This window comes from Epinephelus lanceolatus, chromosome 1 (genome assembly GCF_041903045.1).
Source record: "Epinephelus lanceolatus isolate andai-2023 chromosome 1, ASM4190304v1, whole genome shotgun sequence".
Taxonomy (NCBI): domain Eukaryota; kingdom Metazoa; phylum Chordata; class Actinopteri; order Perciformes; family Serranidae; genus Epinephelus; species Epinephelus lanceolatus.
Window position 1 is genome coordinate 25,575,288 of NC_135734.1, and position 16,866 is coordinate 25,592,153.

At 41.8% G+C, this 16,866-nt stretch overlaps 1 protein-coding gene across 1 annotated transcript in view; it reads left to right on the top strand.

Annotated features, from left to right (window-relative positions):
* tex264a (testis expressed 264, ER-phagy receptor a) overlaps positions 1-16,866 on the top strand; it is a 90,733-nt gene that overhangs the window by 16,177 nt on the left and 57,690 nt on the right. The gene's annotated exons all lie outside the window — the stretch shown is intronic.

Here is a 16,866-nt window from a genome sequence, read left to right on the forward strand (position 1 = left end):
TAACCTTCGACATAAACAAGTGTACACATGTACATCATATGAAAAATTAAGACAGGCGATGTCTTCTTTTCTCTTCCCTTTGTCCTTTTGTTGCAGTGGATGGCAATCATTCCGTGAACACGTCTGTCCTCTTTTCTGCCTCCTGCTTGTCAAAAGACCCCCTCTCATGTGTTGTTTAATTCATCACATGGGCAGATGAGGTCTTTAAAGTAGATTAAGAATAGATGAAGTAGTAGGAAATAAAGGTACGTCTGAGTCCTGCGGCCCATATGCTGGACTCCATGTCCTCGGGACAGGCCTCAAAAAGCAATTGACATTTACTGATGACATTTACACACATGGATTCATTTCGTGGCATCCCACTGCATGAATAATGCTCCACGTGTGTGAGTGTGTGAGTGTGTGAGTGCATGCACGTGCATGCTCGCACGTCTGTCCATCTGTTTATTTAAGCTTCTGTCTCTTCACAGGAGGTAAAAAGGACCCACTTTCTAGTGTCAAAATGTGTCATTATGCCTAGAAAATATCCTGGATTTTTTTTTCACATTCACCTTTTGTGAGTGGGTTTTTCTCTTTCTCAAGTTCATGATAGTGGGTAACAAGGTGTTCACACACAACTATTTAATGACAGGAGGGGTTGCATTAGAGTATTAAAATTCACTGGTATTCCCCTCTAAATCTGTGAACCTTTTTCTATCTTTATCAGCACACCGCAGTGTTTGAATTGTCTGCATAAACCATAGACTGCACAATAATAATGGATGTAGCTACTGTGACGTCACCCATTGGTTTGTGGACTCCCGTTTTTAAGCCTCGAGTTTGGCATTGTGGCTGTTGCCATTTTGGATTTTTGGAACCAGAGGTGACCATGTTTGGATGAGATGGTAGAGCTGTGGAGGAGCAAGGGGTGGACTGATCTGACTGAGAACAGCCTGTTACTCAGAGTGGCTACGCCCTTAATTATGCATATATTTAAGCCTTAATAGAATTTAAGGGGGTGAGTTATATAAAAATTCACCCACCACGCAGTTGTCATTAAGAGAGAAATTATCTATAGAGACCAAAATATTTTTTGTACCAGGCTGTAAACATGTTAATTGCTGTTATAACTCTGGACCTGTAGGGATTGACTAGCTTCTGGAGCCAGCCTCAAGTGGCCATTAGAGTAACTGCAGTTTTGGCACTTCTATCTTGTCTTCTTTTTTCAGTTCGGAAAGTTGCCTCTTAGCAGAAATTATAGGTGTTTGGGCTATGTATTGGCAAGAATTTGGTGGTACAATACGTATCATGATACAGAGGTTACGATTCAATATATTGTGCTACTGTAAGCAAGGCAACATACTGCAAATTCTCACAAAACAAAATATCACAATGCTAAATTGTATCGATATTTTCTTGTGCTCCGAATAGGTGTAGTGTTTTACTGCGTCATGTTGAGTCCTCTGTCTGTTGTTGTGTTGTGTCAAGCACAGGAAAGTAAAGGGGGCAAGGATACTGCAGATTGCATTGGTCATTAGTTGTATCCAGCTCTGTTGGTACATCAAGGCCATGCTAAATATGGCCTGTGTGTCATTGGCAAACCATTTCTGAAAGGTCTCACATGATTGCATTGTTGACTTTTCATCCTGGCCTTGTTCCAGGAAGCTTAAAGAGAAATTTTGGTTTATATCAACCTGTCTCCTATTGCCCTAAATTTGTTTCAAGTGACTAGTGACATAAAAATAATAGTTAGCATGTTAACCGTTAGCGTAGATACAGCCGGGGCGCATAGTAGCGTCAGACCTGTTCATATGTAAGTGAACGGGCATACCTTCAAGTGCAAAGTGAGTCCACTAAACAAGCTTTTTTTCCACAAAGACCGCCTCATATCGTTAGGATAAATGTCAGAGAACATATAGAAAACGACATGTAAACGTGTTGTCTTACCTTACCGGTGTGCTGCCATGTTTGTTTACCATTTAGCTCTGCTTTCCAAAGCGCGGCCGAAATATCGTGAGAACAAACAGCGATCTCATACCGTGCCTGAAATCTTGCGAGCTCTAGATAAAGCCCAGCTGGATACTACTCCAGGTGGAGGTGTCTCGTCCTCGGTCACATCCAGACCTTGAAAATAAGGCTGCAACCGGTCCCATTCCTTGCAACAGAGGCATTCCTCTTCTGTGGGCACTGGGGCACAGCATTCACAGGTACACCACCAATCTCCAGAGCTACGCAGCCTTGCAGCAGCCATTCCTCCTCTCTCGTCCTCTACCTGTTGTGCCTCTCTCTCTCTCTCCTCCTCCGTTCTTCAATTTCACAAAGCTCTTCGTCAGTGTATTCTGGCTCAAATAAATAAGGGCAGCCATCAGACTCTGCAAAATCAAATTCCTCCTCCATAAAGTCGAAGTCTGGCAAAAAGTCAGCCATTATTCTATAAATCTTTCATAAAATAAATGAATGAACTTTTCAGGCTACTGTCCGGTTCTGCCTTCCAGCTGTTGCTGCTTGTTCTTGCGAGATTTCAGGCACGCTTTGTGGAAAAAAAGCTTGTTTAGTGGACTAACTTTGCACTTGAAGGGATGCCCGTTCACTTATGTTTTAACAGGTCTGATGCTCTGATGCCAGCTGTATCTAGGCTAACGGCTAGATACAGCTGGCATCAGAGCAGCTGTATCTAGGCTAACGGCTAACATGCTAACTATTATTTTTATGTCGCTAGTCACTTGAAACAAATTTAGGACGATAGGAGACAGGTTGAAATAAACCTAAATTTCCCTTTAAATTCTTGGCTCTGATGACAAAGTTTCCAAATGTGTTCATGTGTTCAAAAAACACAATAGCTACACAGTAGATATGTGCAATGAGCTTGAAAACAAACATCAGCACTGCCTCTTGCCTCCCAATATAGATTGGCTAGGTCTTCATATACTAAAATCTGCTGTGTGTCTCCTCTGATGCATCCTGCCACTATCTGCCTCTTTTCACCTGCCCTCGGGGCGTCACACCCAAGCATTACCCCAAGCAGCTTGACCAGCCAGTGGGAGCTGCTAGTGCACCGACAAGGTGATGATCCCCCACTGTCTTCCCACTCAGCAAACACTAACAATAGTTTTTGTTGCCGTCATAGTAATGATAAAAAAAGGTCCCTGTGTGTGATGTTTACAGTAGGCAGAGCTGCTCCAGTGGGAATGACTGGAGCACTGACTGTATGGATTTTTACACTGCAAAGGTTTTCAATACCCTTTTTATGTTGCAGTAGTGATATCAGTCCTGATCTAAACATTCTCATTCTCAAAGAGCGACTGTCTGGTCAGCTTATCATCATTTCCCAGCCATCTCATCTTTTTTGCAGTTTGGTCTCTGAGGCACCGTGCACACTGTAACACCCGACATCAGAGGGCAGGACAAACTGTAACATGTGCACTGACACAGACTAAACGATCTGAAGGCATAGAAATAGCATCCCTTGGTGTTAAAATTTAGTAGTATTTCCTTTCAGGCGCTAGTGCCGTTACATAATCATGGCCAGTGTAAGTGTGCATCTTTCGTACGCGTGCACCTCCGTCTGTCAAGCGAGATGATGTCAGTGTAGGTGAGACAAGTTTTTACTTCCTCACACTTGTCACAGGCAGAAGTGCTTGTTGCAGTCCATCAGTTGACCCAAGTGATGTGACAGGTCGTTAAGGAGCTGCTCTCGTACAGTAGATAGGCTAATAACACACTAACATCCAGTTTGAGTCGTGGAGGGACAAGTGCACTATGCATAGCAGCTGCAGCAAGGCTAATGAATAATGGAGCATGGTTTAGAGAGGCTTGGTTAGAGGGTGCTATGTGAATGTGCTGGAAATGAGCGCATATATACTGTATGTATGTATGATTAATTGAGTAGGTTTGTAGTATGAGGGAGACACTAGTGACGTAGCTCTGTGCTCAGTACTGTAGATCCAGGAGAATTTAATGAATACTAATCATGTTAATCTATACTCAGAGAAGTTTAACGTTAATGTGCATTGTTTGACTTCTATTGTGGTCACTCGGTGGCAGCACAACTAGTTGGTGTGGTAGATACGTGACAGCAAACAGTTGCATTAAACATTAACATTCATTTGAAGTTTTGCCACAAGTAATGTTACTATTTGAATTACTTAAAGTAATGTAACTCATCATATTTGATTAGCCTTTTCTAATGAGTGTTTAAAACTGGGCAAGGAGGTTGAAAAGTCTGAAAACACAAGAGCGTAAGTGTTGCACTCATTTGTTCCAACTGCTTTGCTGACCCATGTCATGCAGAAGTATGCCCAGAAAAATGCAACAGAGTGAATGTTATCTTCTACATATAAACCTTTTACTGAAAAGAATATATTAAGATAATAACCCCCTGTAACCAACATTTTGATTTGTAACTGTTATTTAATTGCATTTTTTCTCAGTACTGTAACTGACTACAATTACATTTTATCTGAAATGAAATTAAGTAACTCCATCACAACTTTGCGCACCACTTGGCTCTGGGCAGGTAGTGTAAAGTGGGTTTATGAGATTCATAACTGCTACAGCTAAATTCAAGGGTGATGGAAACGGTGGGATGCAACCAAAATTATTTTGCTTAGCCATGCAAAAATGCTCCATATCACCAGGAATTGTTATGCGATTCTGTATCTACAAAGTAGCAAACGACTACAAAGTTAAGGGTTAATTATTTGTGGGTGTGTCGCCACAACACATTTACTAGTTATTTGACAAGTGGTTCATATGAAAGTATAGATTAGAGCAGATTCAAAGCTACAGGTAGTAATTTAAATGAAAATTACTTTTTGTCATATTTGCAGAAACTGTACATAAACACAGTATTATATGAGACAGATAGCCTCTGATGGCATTTGCCAAAATCTACCGCAGTGTACCCAAAACAACGAGTCAGATCCGAGGAGTCTCTAATGCAGCTGTTCATCATGTCAATCACAGCTCATGAACTGCGGTCAAACTATCAAACTATGCAGCGCTGATCAAATATGAATCAGGATTCTGTAAGTGCATTGCCTGTTTCTCGCTTCAGATGTTTTTATAAACATATTTTTGTGTACTGTTTAGTTGTAAAATAGAACGTTTGTGACCAGTCTCCCATGTTAGATACAGTCGACTGAAGCATCAATCAAAAACGTACAGTGATTGACAGCTGCCTTTAAGACTCCTCAGCTCCGATTGGTTGTTTTTGTTCACGTGGTAATGCCATTAGTTGCAAATCAAGATGGCAGAGGAATATGGTTGTTTTCACAGACCATCTTTCTCTAACACTTGACAATAGTGACAGTTTCAGCAAATATGACAAAAAGTTATCTTTCTAAAAGTTACCAACTACAGCTTTAATCCTTGAAATTCGGGGTCAAATCATGCAAACCAGTGCCGCCAGCAAGGCTGAGGAGGCCAGACTGGAGAGGTGGTCTTACTGTGTGGCCCCGTGCCCAGCCTTCAGGGTGTTTTCTCATAGACTCCAAGAGGTGTACTTGGAGAACACACCTCCTGGCCTCCTATAGCGCTTCAGTTATCAGAGAGCAGGTTAAGTGCATAACTGCCCTTTTTCGCTCGAACGCTTTCTCTCCGGTCCAACAGCGTCATCTCCACACCAGCTTACCTTGCCTTATCTCTTCTGTGCACAGCACATAAGCTAACACACACACACACACACACACACACATGGAGAAGCATAATTGTAGCTTAAAAGATCAGACGTAGGTGATAGGTGTTCACTGGTTAATCCTGATGTTTTTAATGTGCTGTGAAATCAGAGGGTATCAATGAATTCATGGGATCAGGAGAATGTCTGAGATCTCCGTAATTTGTCCTCGGCAGCTGTGTATTCATGTCAGTCTAAATGAAAGCAGCGAGTGAGTGGGTATAAGCATAGGATGCTTGGGATTGTATCATCTCCTAGTTAAAAAGCCCGATGGTGAAAGAAGCAAAAATGAACGGATAAAGAAGTAGCTTTCATGCTATATTAAAGGATTTGGTCAAGCCCTGTTTGATCTTTATGAAAGCACCTTTTCAGGACCTAAAGAATGAAAGCGAACAATCATTGTGGGTGTTATTTTGGTGTGTGTGTCAGACAAAACTCCCAATAGGCTCTGTGAGCAGAAATGAGATGAGAAGCCGATAGCTCCCGTCCATTTAGTAATCCATTTATCTGAATCAAGCCTAAAGTATCATAAAAGCATTATTATTTTACCCCTCATTTCACTCTATACAGTATCATGCCACAGTTGCGTTTGCCCTGAAGGTCCCACAGCAATTAAAATGTAGATCTATAAAGCCCCTAGAGATTCTTGGGTTTGTATTTTCTGGGGTGTTCCACAATTGCACGATTTGGGTGTATTCCATCTATTGTTGTTCTGTATGGTTGCTCACATTGTGTTTATAGAAGAAATGTGTTATTTCAGGAAGAGGAATCATAAGCAGTGCTGACAAAACAGTCACAGTTTCAGCCCACAAACTTAACTCTGTATCAGCATTTAAGCGCACTTTCCTGTTTTTCTCAATTTAGTCTCTGGAAAGAAAGTCCAAGCAATTTACCACTGTCACAGTGATAAACAACAAGCTCAGTCTGAATTAGTAATGTCGCCATATGGGCCCACCACCCACAATGTTAGGTGTATTGGTTTGTTACTTTGCCAATTGTACAGCAGGTGAAGCTGATAATGTGAGAGTTGTCTCTATGTAACAGTGTGTCACAGTCAAGAAGGGTCTGACTTATGTGCTGCAGCAATTTGGAGCCTTCATGGAGTCTCTGGGTGGGGTTTTAGAGAGCGAGCGACCTCGAGACTCCATAGGTGTGATTGGTGGACATCAGTGCTCATATGGTCAATAGAAACCTGGAGTGCAGTTATTAGGATAAACAGCCTGCCTGATATGAACTCAAGGGGAGTTCGTCATTGGACATCTGTGCTGGACATGAGGTGTCCCTAAACAACAACGTGTTCAAATATGTATCTGTGAACACCCACTTAGTGTGACCTGATGTTATGTTTTTCTGTTTATTTTCCATGGGATGTGAGTGAATAGAGTCACAGGGCACTGAGTGATTGTATGCAATGTGGGACTTAGCAGCGATGTGAAAAAAAGGTAGTGGTCAAATGTAATTTTGTTTTAACTTAATGTAAGTGAGGGCAAACTTTGACTGGTGCCTCTGCAGCAAGCCCCTATCAACAGCGCTGGACCTTGAAGCCAGTCTGACTGAACACTGGATTTACAGCTTATGGGTCCATTACATGAGGCCATTGGGCCCACAAGAACTTTTCCCATAGACTTACATTGTGAAAGCATCACAACCTCCGCGAAATGACTCCTTTCACTATTGGGATTTGATCCATTCGGTCCAATAACCTTTCTAAAGTCTAGAAGAGCCGCATGATTAAATCATTTTATCCTCATTCAAGTTAGCAGAGGGCTAAACCAGAGATAGCCGCTAGGCCGGCAGAAGCCACTAGTATCTGAAGATCCAGGTAATTTTATTCCCGTGTAGTCAAACTTTTTTGGCTGTATGTCCCACTGAGCAACTTTCGTAAGAATGAAGCCCTGCCTCCAATGCTGTGTCCAGTTCTCTTCATACATCCGTGCTCCACAGTGACACACTGTTTGCTAATGAGAAGGCCTTTTGCCTTATGAGCATTGGCATGCCCTCAACAGCAAGCAAGACATGATGGATGTTGTGTCACAAAGTTTATCGCATCCAGTCTTCATTTAACAGTTCAGAAGTTCACTTTTATACTGGGACACCACAGGCCAAAGACTGACTATCGATTATCATCAGGAAGAGGCTGCCATCACCCGGTGATGCATTGGACTGGATAACAGAGGAAGCAGCTTGACAGACCAGATAAAGTAAAACATGCATTAAGGGTGAACTGAGAACATCCGAAGCCTTCAGTTTAGAGTCTTGCTCAGGTCTGATATTTAAGACAAGCTCTCGAACCGGCACTGTGCATACAATACCACAGCTGGCCTGTCACCCACACGAATGACCATTAATTTCCTGACCTGGACCGTTGACACAACATCTGCAGCCCCACCCTATAACAACCAGGCCCTATTCAAATAATTTGGTTAGGCAGCATGTTTAAAGTGATCAATTTGGGACACTTCATACAAGTGAAATTAGACAATATATTTTAAAACAAAGGTAAGTCAGGTAATACGGTTTAAATGAATATTTTTGCTTGTTCTCATAATTCTAAGCAGCACATCTCCACAGTTAACGTGTCTGTTAGTAACGCATCAGATTAAAGCCGCTCTCATATTCCAGGTGGCACAAAAGACAGAGCTGGCACACACAGTAAGCAGTCAGAGGATGAAAACGTAATTATTCTCATTTTATTTTAATATATTTATCATCTACCACCCGACAATCAACCCACATGTTCTTTGTTATATTCAGACCTGGAAATAAAATAAAGACAAAATACCACCTGCAAATCACCTGTTTGCAGATTACCATGGTTACACAGGACTCTGCTTCAACTCCCCATCTCCAGAGGAGTTTTATGTCGTGTTACGCAGGTGTTGAGGTTCTTGAATGTGCTCTAAAAGCTTCATCATCCTCATGGTACAAAAAACTGATTGACTTCAATATAGTTTATCATCTGTAAAATCAGGCTATTTATAACTGGCATCTGTCTCCCACTGCAGTGACGCTGAAGTTTGACGTTATTTGCTGGCAAACAGGAGGCAACTCGTGTGTCTGTTTCCACTTTTTCAGTTAGTGGCACCTTCATGCTTTACCACAGCAGAGTGTTGATACCTCACCTCCATTCTACTCATGGTTTATTCACCAGCCACTCTTCTCCATCTTCTTTGATGTTATTATTTGTTGAATTAAATATAGAAAATTTGTTTTGCCTGTCCACAGCATCTATATTTCATGCAATGGCCTGATTAGGGGTTAGCCAGTGGAACTGCGCTGATTTCAGGTGTACCCACCGAGTAAACAACAACTGAGATGCCCTTCGCTCTGGTTAGACGGTTTTGAATACTCTATTTTTAGTACATTGCATCTTCTTTGTCTCTCTGTCTGTCTGTCTTTATGCCAGACTTTGTGTCTTGTAGCATGTGTGTGCCGATATGCCATCTGTCATTCAACCAGCAGGGTGGTGAATGGGGAATCAGGACACTCCTGTAAAACAGCTGTGCCTCCACCGCCCATTGTAGCGCAGTTTTTCTTTGTGTCTCTGTCTCCATTGAACACACACCCACTGACACACACATTCACAGACCATTTATTGATAATAATCCTAAATCATGTTACATGGTTATAAAGCCAATTATTTCCCTCACAAAGTCAGGTGAAGGAATCCGCCCACTCACTGTCTCACATCTCAGTATTTCCTGAACACCATGCCTCACATTACAGCTCTTTCTCTGACATCTGACAGAGCTGAATTCAGGTACAAGTTTGAGGCATGAGTTGTTATGCAGTTAACAAGTCTTTCTTTTCTTTTTTCGGTTTTGTTCTATAGTACTTTGACACCCCACCCACAGAAGCCTCTGGGCTCATGGATAGTATAGTGACATAGGGGTATCTAATTATCTATTCAGTATTATTTTGAGGCATCATTAAGAGATTGGGTTTTATTCCTTTTTGTCCTGCCTTTCCCACTTGTCTCATTGTACAAAGTACATGATAATGTGTTATGCTAATAGGCTTTGCTTTCCTAATTATTTTGGATAGATGCTGGTTGTTTTCAGCAGCAGAGAGGGTGCCTAACGAGAGACAGTTAACATGTAACATTTTGACACAAGAAAGGAGGGCAACGTATCCGAGTGCACGAACTGCAGTTGCATAAATTAAGTCTTTGAAAGTAGACTTGCAGTAAAATATTTTTCAGGAATAGTTTGGTTTTGTGGAATTTTACAGTTTTTAAACTCACCTTGAACAAGACAAACCTACAGATACTTTGTACAAGCAAATACAGCCAAACTAAATTAGGCATGTTAATGATTAACTGTTAACTGATTTTGACTGATACATACCATCAGTTAAAAAGTTAATAATATATATTAAATTTAATGTACTGTCACAAAGGGAGCAGATGATGAGACAGCAGAGTCTGCTGCTGCCTATGCTGGAGTCATACAATGACAACAGGACAACGTCATGATGTTGCTCGTGGGAACAGCTACAACTCCCCTCAACCAGCTAATCAAGCGCTGCAGGGATGACGTTTGTAGGGTGATATGGAAGGTAGCGCCACCCTGGTTCCCTTGTCAAAAAGCCTGTTGGATTTTTCCATTGGGTTCTGGATTCTTGCACAAAATAAGCTCTGTGGCAAACAAAACGATACTTACATTTTTGTTCAGCAAGATAATCCTCACAAATGAACAACACTTTGGTGACTTTTGACATGTGATTGCAATTGCCAGAAATAAAAAGCAAATGTTGGGCTGTAAACAAACTACACTACTGTCGCCACCACAACAAGGCTGTAAAGCCGTGTTCGGCGCGATAAAGTTCTGAAGTCTCATTTATCCACTTGTTAGCAACCGCCATTTCTAAGACACATAACAGCTTCAAAATTCTGGAGTGGGACATTTACTGAATTTTTTTTATGTCGTAGAACAAAATATGTAAGTCTCTTGTGTTAACAACAGATCTTATTTCAGGCATCTATCCAAAAACCCATTCAAAAATCCACTGACTTTGAGACGAGTGAACTAGCAGTACAAAAATGTCAACTAATTTCCGGGTTTTAGGATTCATTTCTGCACCACTCTGTGACTCAGAGGCAGAGGTGGACTGCTATATTGGACACTTATCGTCTTCACTGGTAAAAAGAATCGGCAAACTTTCCGTAAAACAGAACGGTCTGTTCAATGTCTGTCTGGTTAGCATGAGCTAACACAGCAGCAGAGGCTAATACTCAAAACCAAGCCATTAAACTGTCTCAACAAACCATCACTGACACGTCTTGACTCTGTCATTACATCTGTTAGGTAACGTCAGTTGTGTGTAACATTTTCACTGTTTGTAAGGGGCTGGTGAACTCTCAGTGCCCCCAGTGTGGAGCTCAGACTACCACAGTAGTGTCATGATAAAAAGAGAGTGAGAGTGGGGCAAGGAGGTGCGGAGCAGTACAATACGTGCAGCTCTACAATAAAATTTTACACAGACACTTGTTGAATAACAGGTAATGATCAGTTAACAAGGGTTGGGTCACAAAAATGCTCATTTTTTGCATGTTTTTGCTGCACAAAGACATAATTTTAACCCTCATAACCCTCTTGTGCTTTCTACCAGTAGACCACAGACCCTAAAGACCTTAATGCAGCACTATCTGTCCCCACTGTAGGCAGTATCATCAGCAGTGATTAGGTTTAACATGGTTCTACACTGACCCTCCCAGCTCCTTTTGTCAGGCAATGAGAACTTTAAACCAGCCCAAAGGGACACGGAGGCAGGGGAGAAGGCGTGGCAGGATTCTACATCTTTAATGGCTCCCGGGCTCAGTGTGCCGACTCCCTTAACTGCTCTCTGTTCAACAGTTTCTTCGCAGGATGGTGCAGAATGGCAGGGGTCGTGGCTGTGATGGCATCAAAGCGCAGAGAGCAAAAATGAGAGTCAATAAGTGATATGTGAGTTTGTGAGCGAGCCCGCATCTCTGTGTCTGATTGCTCGGGAGCTTGGTGGAAATTTGATTTAGATGAGGCACATGTCTGTCTGCTCTCTGTGTGTTTGTGTCTGTGCGCTTTAAAATGCAGGTTGTGGTGAGAGCGAGATAAGTCTCCTTCATTATTAATGCTGTCATTCCACAGCATTGTTCCCCGCATTACATTTTTTATTGGTTAACACTTCTCAGGCTTTGAAAAATAATAACCATAACACAACAGAAAGCGACAGTACAGAGGTTGAGGCAGCGTCAGACCTCCAATTTTTCATATCATGTGTTTACAATTAATATGTCTTGTTATTGCTTCACTCTGCCATTTGACAGTCTGGGGAGGAAACACTTGGCTGTAGATGTGGGAGGCTATTTTTAGATGCCAATGATGCTCATGACAGTTTCATCACTTTTTTCTCTCCTACAACAAAGTGGGCTATGATGTGCTGAGGACTTGTGAAGGTTACACACTGGGCTCTTCCCAAAATTTCATATAATGCCTGCTTTCCTGTTTGCTGTGCTAGACTTTCTGAGAATTGCTGCAGCTCTAATATTCAGTTATTATGTGTTATTTGATCAGAGTCTTGTCCTTGGTTAAATATAAACATTACTTATTGCTAAGCCTACATATACCTAAGCAAAATTGGTACATCAGGGCGGCACAGTGGTGTGGTGGTTAGTACTGTCGCCTCACAGCAAGAGGGTTCCTCAGTCCAAAGACAGTCCAAAGACATGCAGGTTAATTGGTGACTCTAAATTGCCCATAGGTGTGAATGTGAGTGTGAATGGTTGTCTGTCTCTCTGTGTCAGCCCTGTGATAGTCTGGCGACCTGTCCAGGGTGTACCCCGCCTCTCGCCCAATGTCAGCTGGAATAGGCTCCAGCCCCCTCGCAACCCTCAAGAGGATAAGCGGTTAGAAAATAAATGGATGGATGGACATTTATTTGATAGCTGTAACCAGGGTCCAAAATTAACACTAGCCACTAGCCAAATGCTAGTAAAATAAGCAAGTGGCCAGTAACCTTGCTTCACTCACCAGCCAAAAAAACAATGATAATCTATTGAGTGGCTGGTAAAGTTTGAACATTCACTAGCCATTTGGCTGGTGAGTCAAAAAGTTAATTTTGGACACTGGCTGTAACTACTGGTAACTTTATTTGCATGAGTTTTATGAGTTTACTTAAGAAAACGTGATTGACAAATAAATTATGAACCACCTAACAGTGAACTGTCCCTTTTTTCAGGGAGAAAAGAGACAGCTGAGGAAGAGAAACAGAACATTGCACTTAACAGAAGCAGAGATTGTAGAATTACATTCTGGAGAAACTAAATGACTATTAAATTAATTAAGTACCTAACAAAATAATGATAATCATATTAACTTAAAGAGCTTCCAGTAAAATACGCTCGTCTTTTAAGGAACAATTTAAAATTTAGGGGAAAAAAAATCATACCCCTCTTGTGTCTGTGTGTTTTCTATGGAGCTAGAGACAACAGGCAAGTAGCTTAGTTTAGCACAAAGGCTGGAAACAAGGGGAACAAGCGAGATTGGTTGGTGTCCAAAGAGCCCAGTAAATAAATAGTTACAGCATAAAACCACCTGTAAAACAACCAACCAAATTATCATGGTCTGTGTACCTGTTTGTGCACTGATTAAATGAACTGGGCACATTGTGTTCATTAGTTAGTAGTTCATTAAGTTTGGAGGTACTGGTAGGTAGAGCCAGGCGAGCAGTTACAGACACGGGAGCAGTATGGATCTTCTCATCTAACTCTTAACAAGAAACCAAATAAGCAAATTTCCCTAAATGCTAAACTGTTTCTTGATTTACTTGCACCCTTCAAGACCATGTTGTAAACATTTAAGCAGTCCCAGGCTTTAATCATTGTGCTAGTCTTGTAACGTCGGTCTCAGGCTCCTATTCTTAGTGACAGTCCAGTGATGCAGTAAGTGAGGTTGAGAGCAGGCAGAAGCATTTGTGGTGTTCTTATTGATTCCTGCTTCCCTCTGGCTCTGGGATACTCTTCCCTCTAAAACTCCAGCTGCGCATCACACACCATGCTGCCAATTAGACTCACAGCACAATCTGACAGGTAGTGTTTTCACTCTCGTATTTGTGACCTGTGTGTATTTCCGTCTGTCTCCACTACTGTGTATGCACGCTGTTCGCATTCAGCGGGCTGTTAAATCGGCCTCTCACACTTTTCTGACCCACTCTGCCTCACCTATTGATATGTGAATAATGGTTGCCATGGTGATATTGTCACTAAGGCATGGCATATTTGTGTTATTTGATAGAAAATGGCAGATTCTCCATGCAAGAATGTTGTGCATATGAGCGCGTGAAGGTTTTAAAGTGTCCTCGAAATTCTGGTAGCTTTTCAGTCTCTTTTTGAGCTACTGCTGTGATGCAGAACACACTATATTTCCTTGATATTCAGCACTGTCCTTCTCTGTCTGAGATTAAAAATCGTGCTCTGACCTGGCAACTAATAATGGTCTATTTGACAGTGTGGGACCGTCCCCTTTCATCAGCTGAAATGGCAAAGCAGTGTTTGTGCGAGACCGAGGAAGAGTTGAAAACCGACAAGGTTAGACGGCAGGAGCTTTGTGCATACACAGGATGGACAGTCCTTCTTTGGAAGCATTATTACCATCTCTGTGCACAGTCGTGTTTGTGTGTGTCAAGTTGCTTGTTCATTAGATAAGTCAGTGTGGTTTATTGACTTGATTTCAGCTTATTACATCCAGCTAAGTCGGCAAGGACATTTTGGCCTTTAAACAGAAGGTCACAGCCTTTAAGAAGCAATGCCTCGATGGAACTTGGGGCTCTGTAAAAATCTGTCCATTCGAAAGAGAGCAGATTGTGCAAGAGTGGGTTTGTGAAGATTGGGCTTATTTTTGCATCATCATCCTTACAGGAGGCCCATGAGGCAGCATGCTCAGCTTAAACATGGGCAGCCTGCCCATTCGGACATCTCAAAGAGCAGAGAGAGGAGCGATTTTATTTTGACCACTGCACAGGGCTCTGTGCAGGTCAGGCCTGGAAATGGTTTGGATTTAACAGAATGTTTTTAAAAAGTTTTGCATATACATTGAATTATTGAGTATACATCGTTTGGAATATTGTTTGAAATATCTCCATAAAAATCCTACAATATATCCAACATTACGTGAAATATGCTCTTTGTATTACTAATTTAAAAGTGCTGCTCTGCATGACTGTAATGTCACTAGTATTGCATTATACACATTGGTGTATGCAGGTCGTTGGCAGTGCAAATGTCTAACATGTGAGTGAAGTTAGCAAGCACGAGCAGTTGGCTTATCTGCAGATACCTGGGAAGTGCGTTAATAATGTATGGAACGACAAATATAATACGTGGTTCAAGAGAGATGCAGACCCTGGAAATGCTGGATGGAGGCAAACATCAGAAGTTTTGGCGCAGAGCAAAATAGTGGCCATATTTAGTTGGGGAAACAAAGTGTACGCATCTCTCCACATTTGGAATTGCACCCTACTTCAAATCGCTTGTGTTAAACTACTTAAATGAAGTCACTGAAATGGGGTCAAATGTTATGAAGACATTATGGAAAAGTTTTGAAAATTCATTGATAAAAAGGACTGCACTGATGAACAACTTTTGCTGCAGGAAAGTATTTCAGATGGTTGAAGTTTCTAAACAGAGTACGTAGTGAAGGCTTACGCTAACTGAGGTAGTGTTCACCAATATAGGGTGTCGGGTCAGGACATGGAGACTGGCTTTGGGTTTGTAGAACTTAACTGAATGCTTTAGGTGTCAGGTACATAGGCACAACTGTGTACTGTCTTGTCCATCTATCTGCCGCAACGCCAGGTTGCATGTGTGTTCTAACACGGGAGAGTAATACTCACTCACTAACAATGTTAAACAAAAAAGTGAGGGGGTGGCTAACTCTCTGTGTTTTTCTTTTTCCCCCTCTTGCCTATGTGTCCTTGTACCAGTCTGTGTCGCCTTTCTAAATTTTCTAAATTCAGTTTTTGCAGGTCCATGAGCACAGCACAGAGAAGGTAGAGAAAATAATAGGATATATAAGGTCTTCTGTCTGCTACAGATACTGCTCTTGTTTCTAAAAAATGACACAATAACATTTAAGAGTTTGCACCAAAAGCCTACACCAATTTAGTTAAAAGAAATAGTTTTGTAACTATCAACTTTTTGCACTGGAATTATCTAGAAAATATTAGTGTGCCCATGTCAGTGTCAGTGTCTGCACTGATGCTTGCGCATTGTTCATAGCATCAGATAATTTTCAAAATAAGCGAGACAAAATGAAAGAGTCTGTGGTTTGAATGGTCTTCAGATAGTATCTGTTTGCTCTGTGTCATCCCTGGTTTAGCACTCGTGCCTGCTTTACAAAAAAGTTTCAGGAGCTCCAGCAGTGTCATCCCAGAATAACCAAGCAAGCCCATGTGTCTGTGTTAGTGAGGAGAGGATGAAATCTGCCTCACTGTATTTTAAATTCTCTCCAAGTCTGCTCCACCGCAGCGATTCTCACTTCAATCAAAGGTCTCTGTATTTACCCACAATTGATGGTCAAACCTTGATCTCCATCTCACGCATAGACCTGACCTAGAGGTCAGAAGCATATTGTCCTATGGACCACATGAATCCCACTCCCTCTATCAGTCAGTCATTCTGCCTCTCTGGCCGTCCTGCAGTGAAAAGGCCACACTGCCTTTGCCACCGTGGGTGAGCCAATATTAAATAGATGCCAGATTACTGAGAAAGACCCTCTGGGTGGAACATACGGCAGCTAATCCACCGCCCCTCTAGCTGTGGAGACACAGGAGAAGAGCAGGAGGGGCAGAGGTGTCAAAACAGATCAGCTGTTGACATTTCCTAAAATGTGTGCTACAAGTATTGCTTTTCTGTCTCTTGATTTTATAGCTGTTGTTATGCTGCAGACCTCTTTGACGTTGTGTTTGTTTTCCAGTGGATGCATACTAAGATGCTAGGCTTATGTAAAGTAGCCACACAGACACGCACTAGCCTTTGGGCATTTCCGTACCAACAGCAGGGGAAAGGAGTAATATTATGTGGAGAGACGGGGCATGCTGGGTTTATGTTGCAAAAGTGATAATAATCTGGTAAGTTGTAAATGCAACTTGTTCAGCAATGATACTGTGGTTCTTCTCTCCTTTATTTTGCATTTATGTTCTGCTGGTTTGAAATTTGCTTCACTTCAGAAGTTATTACT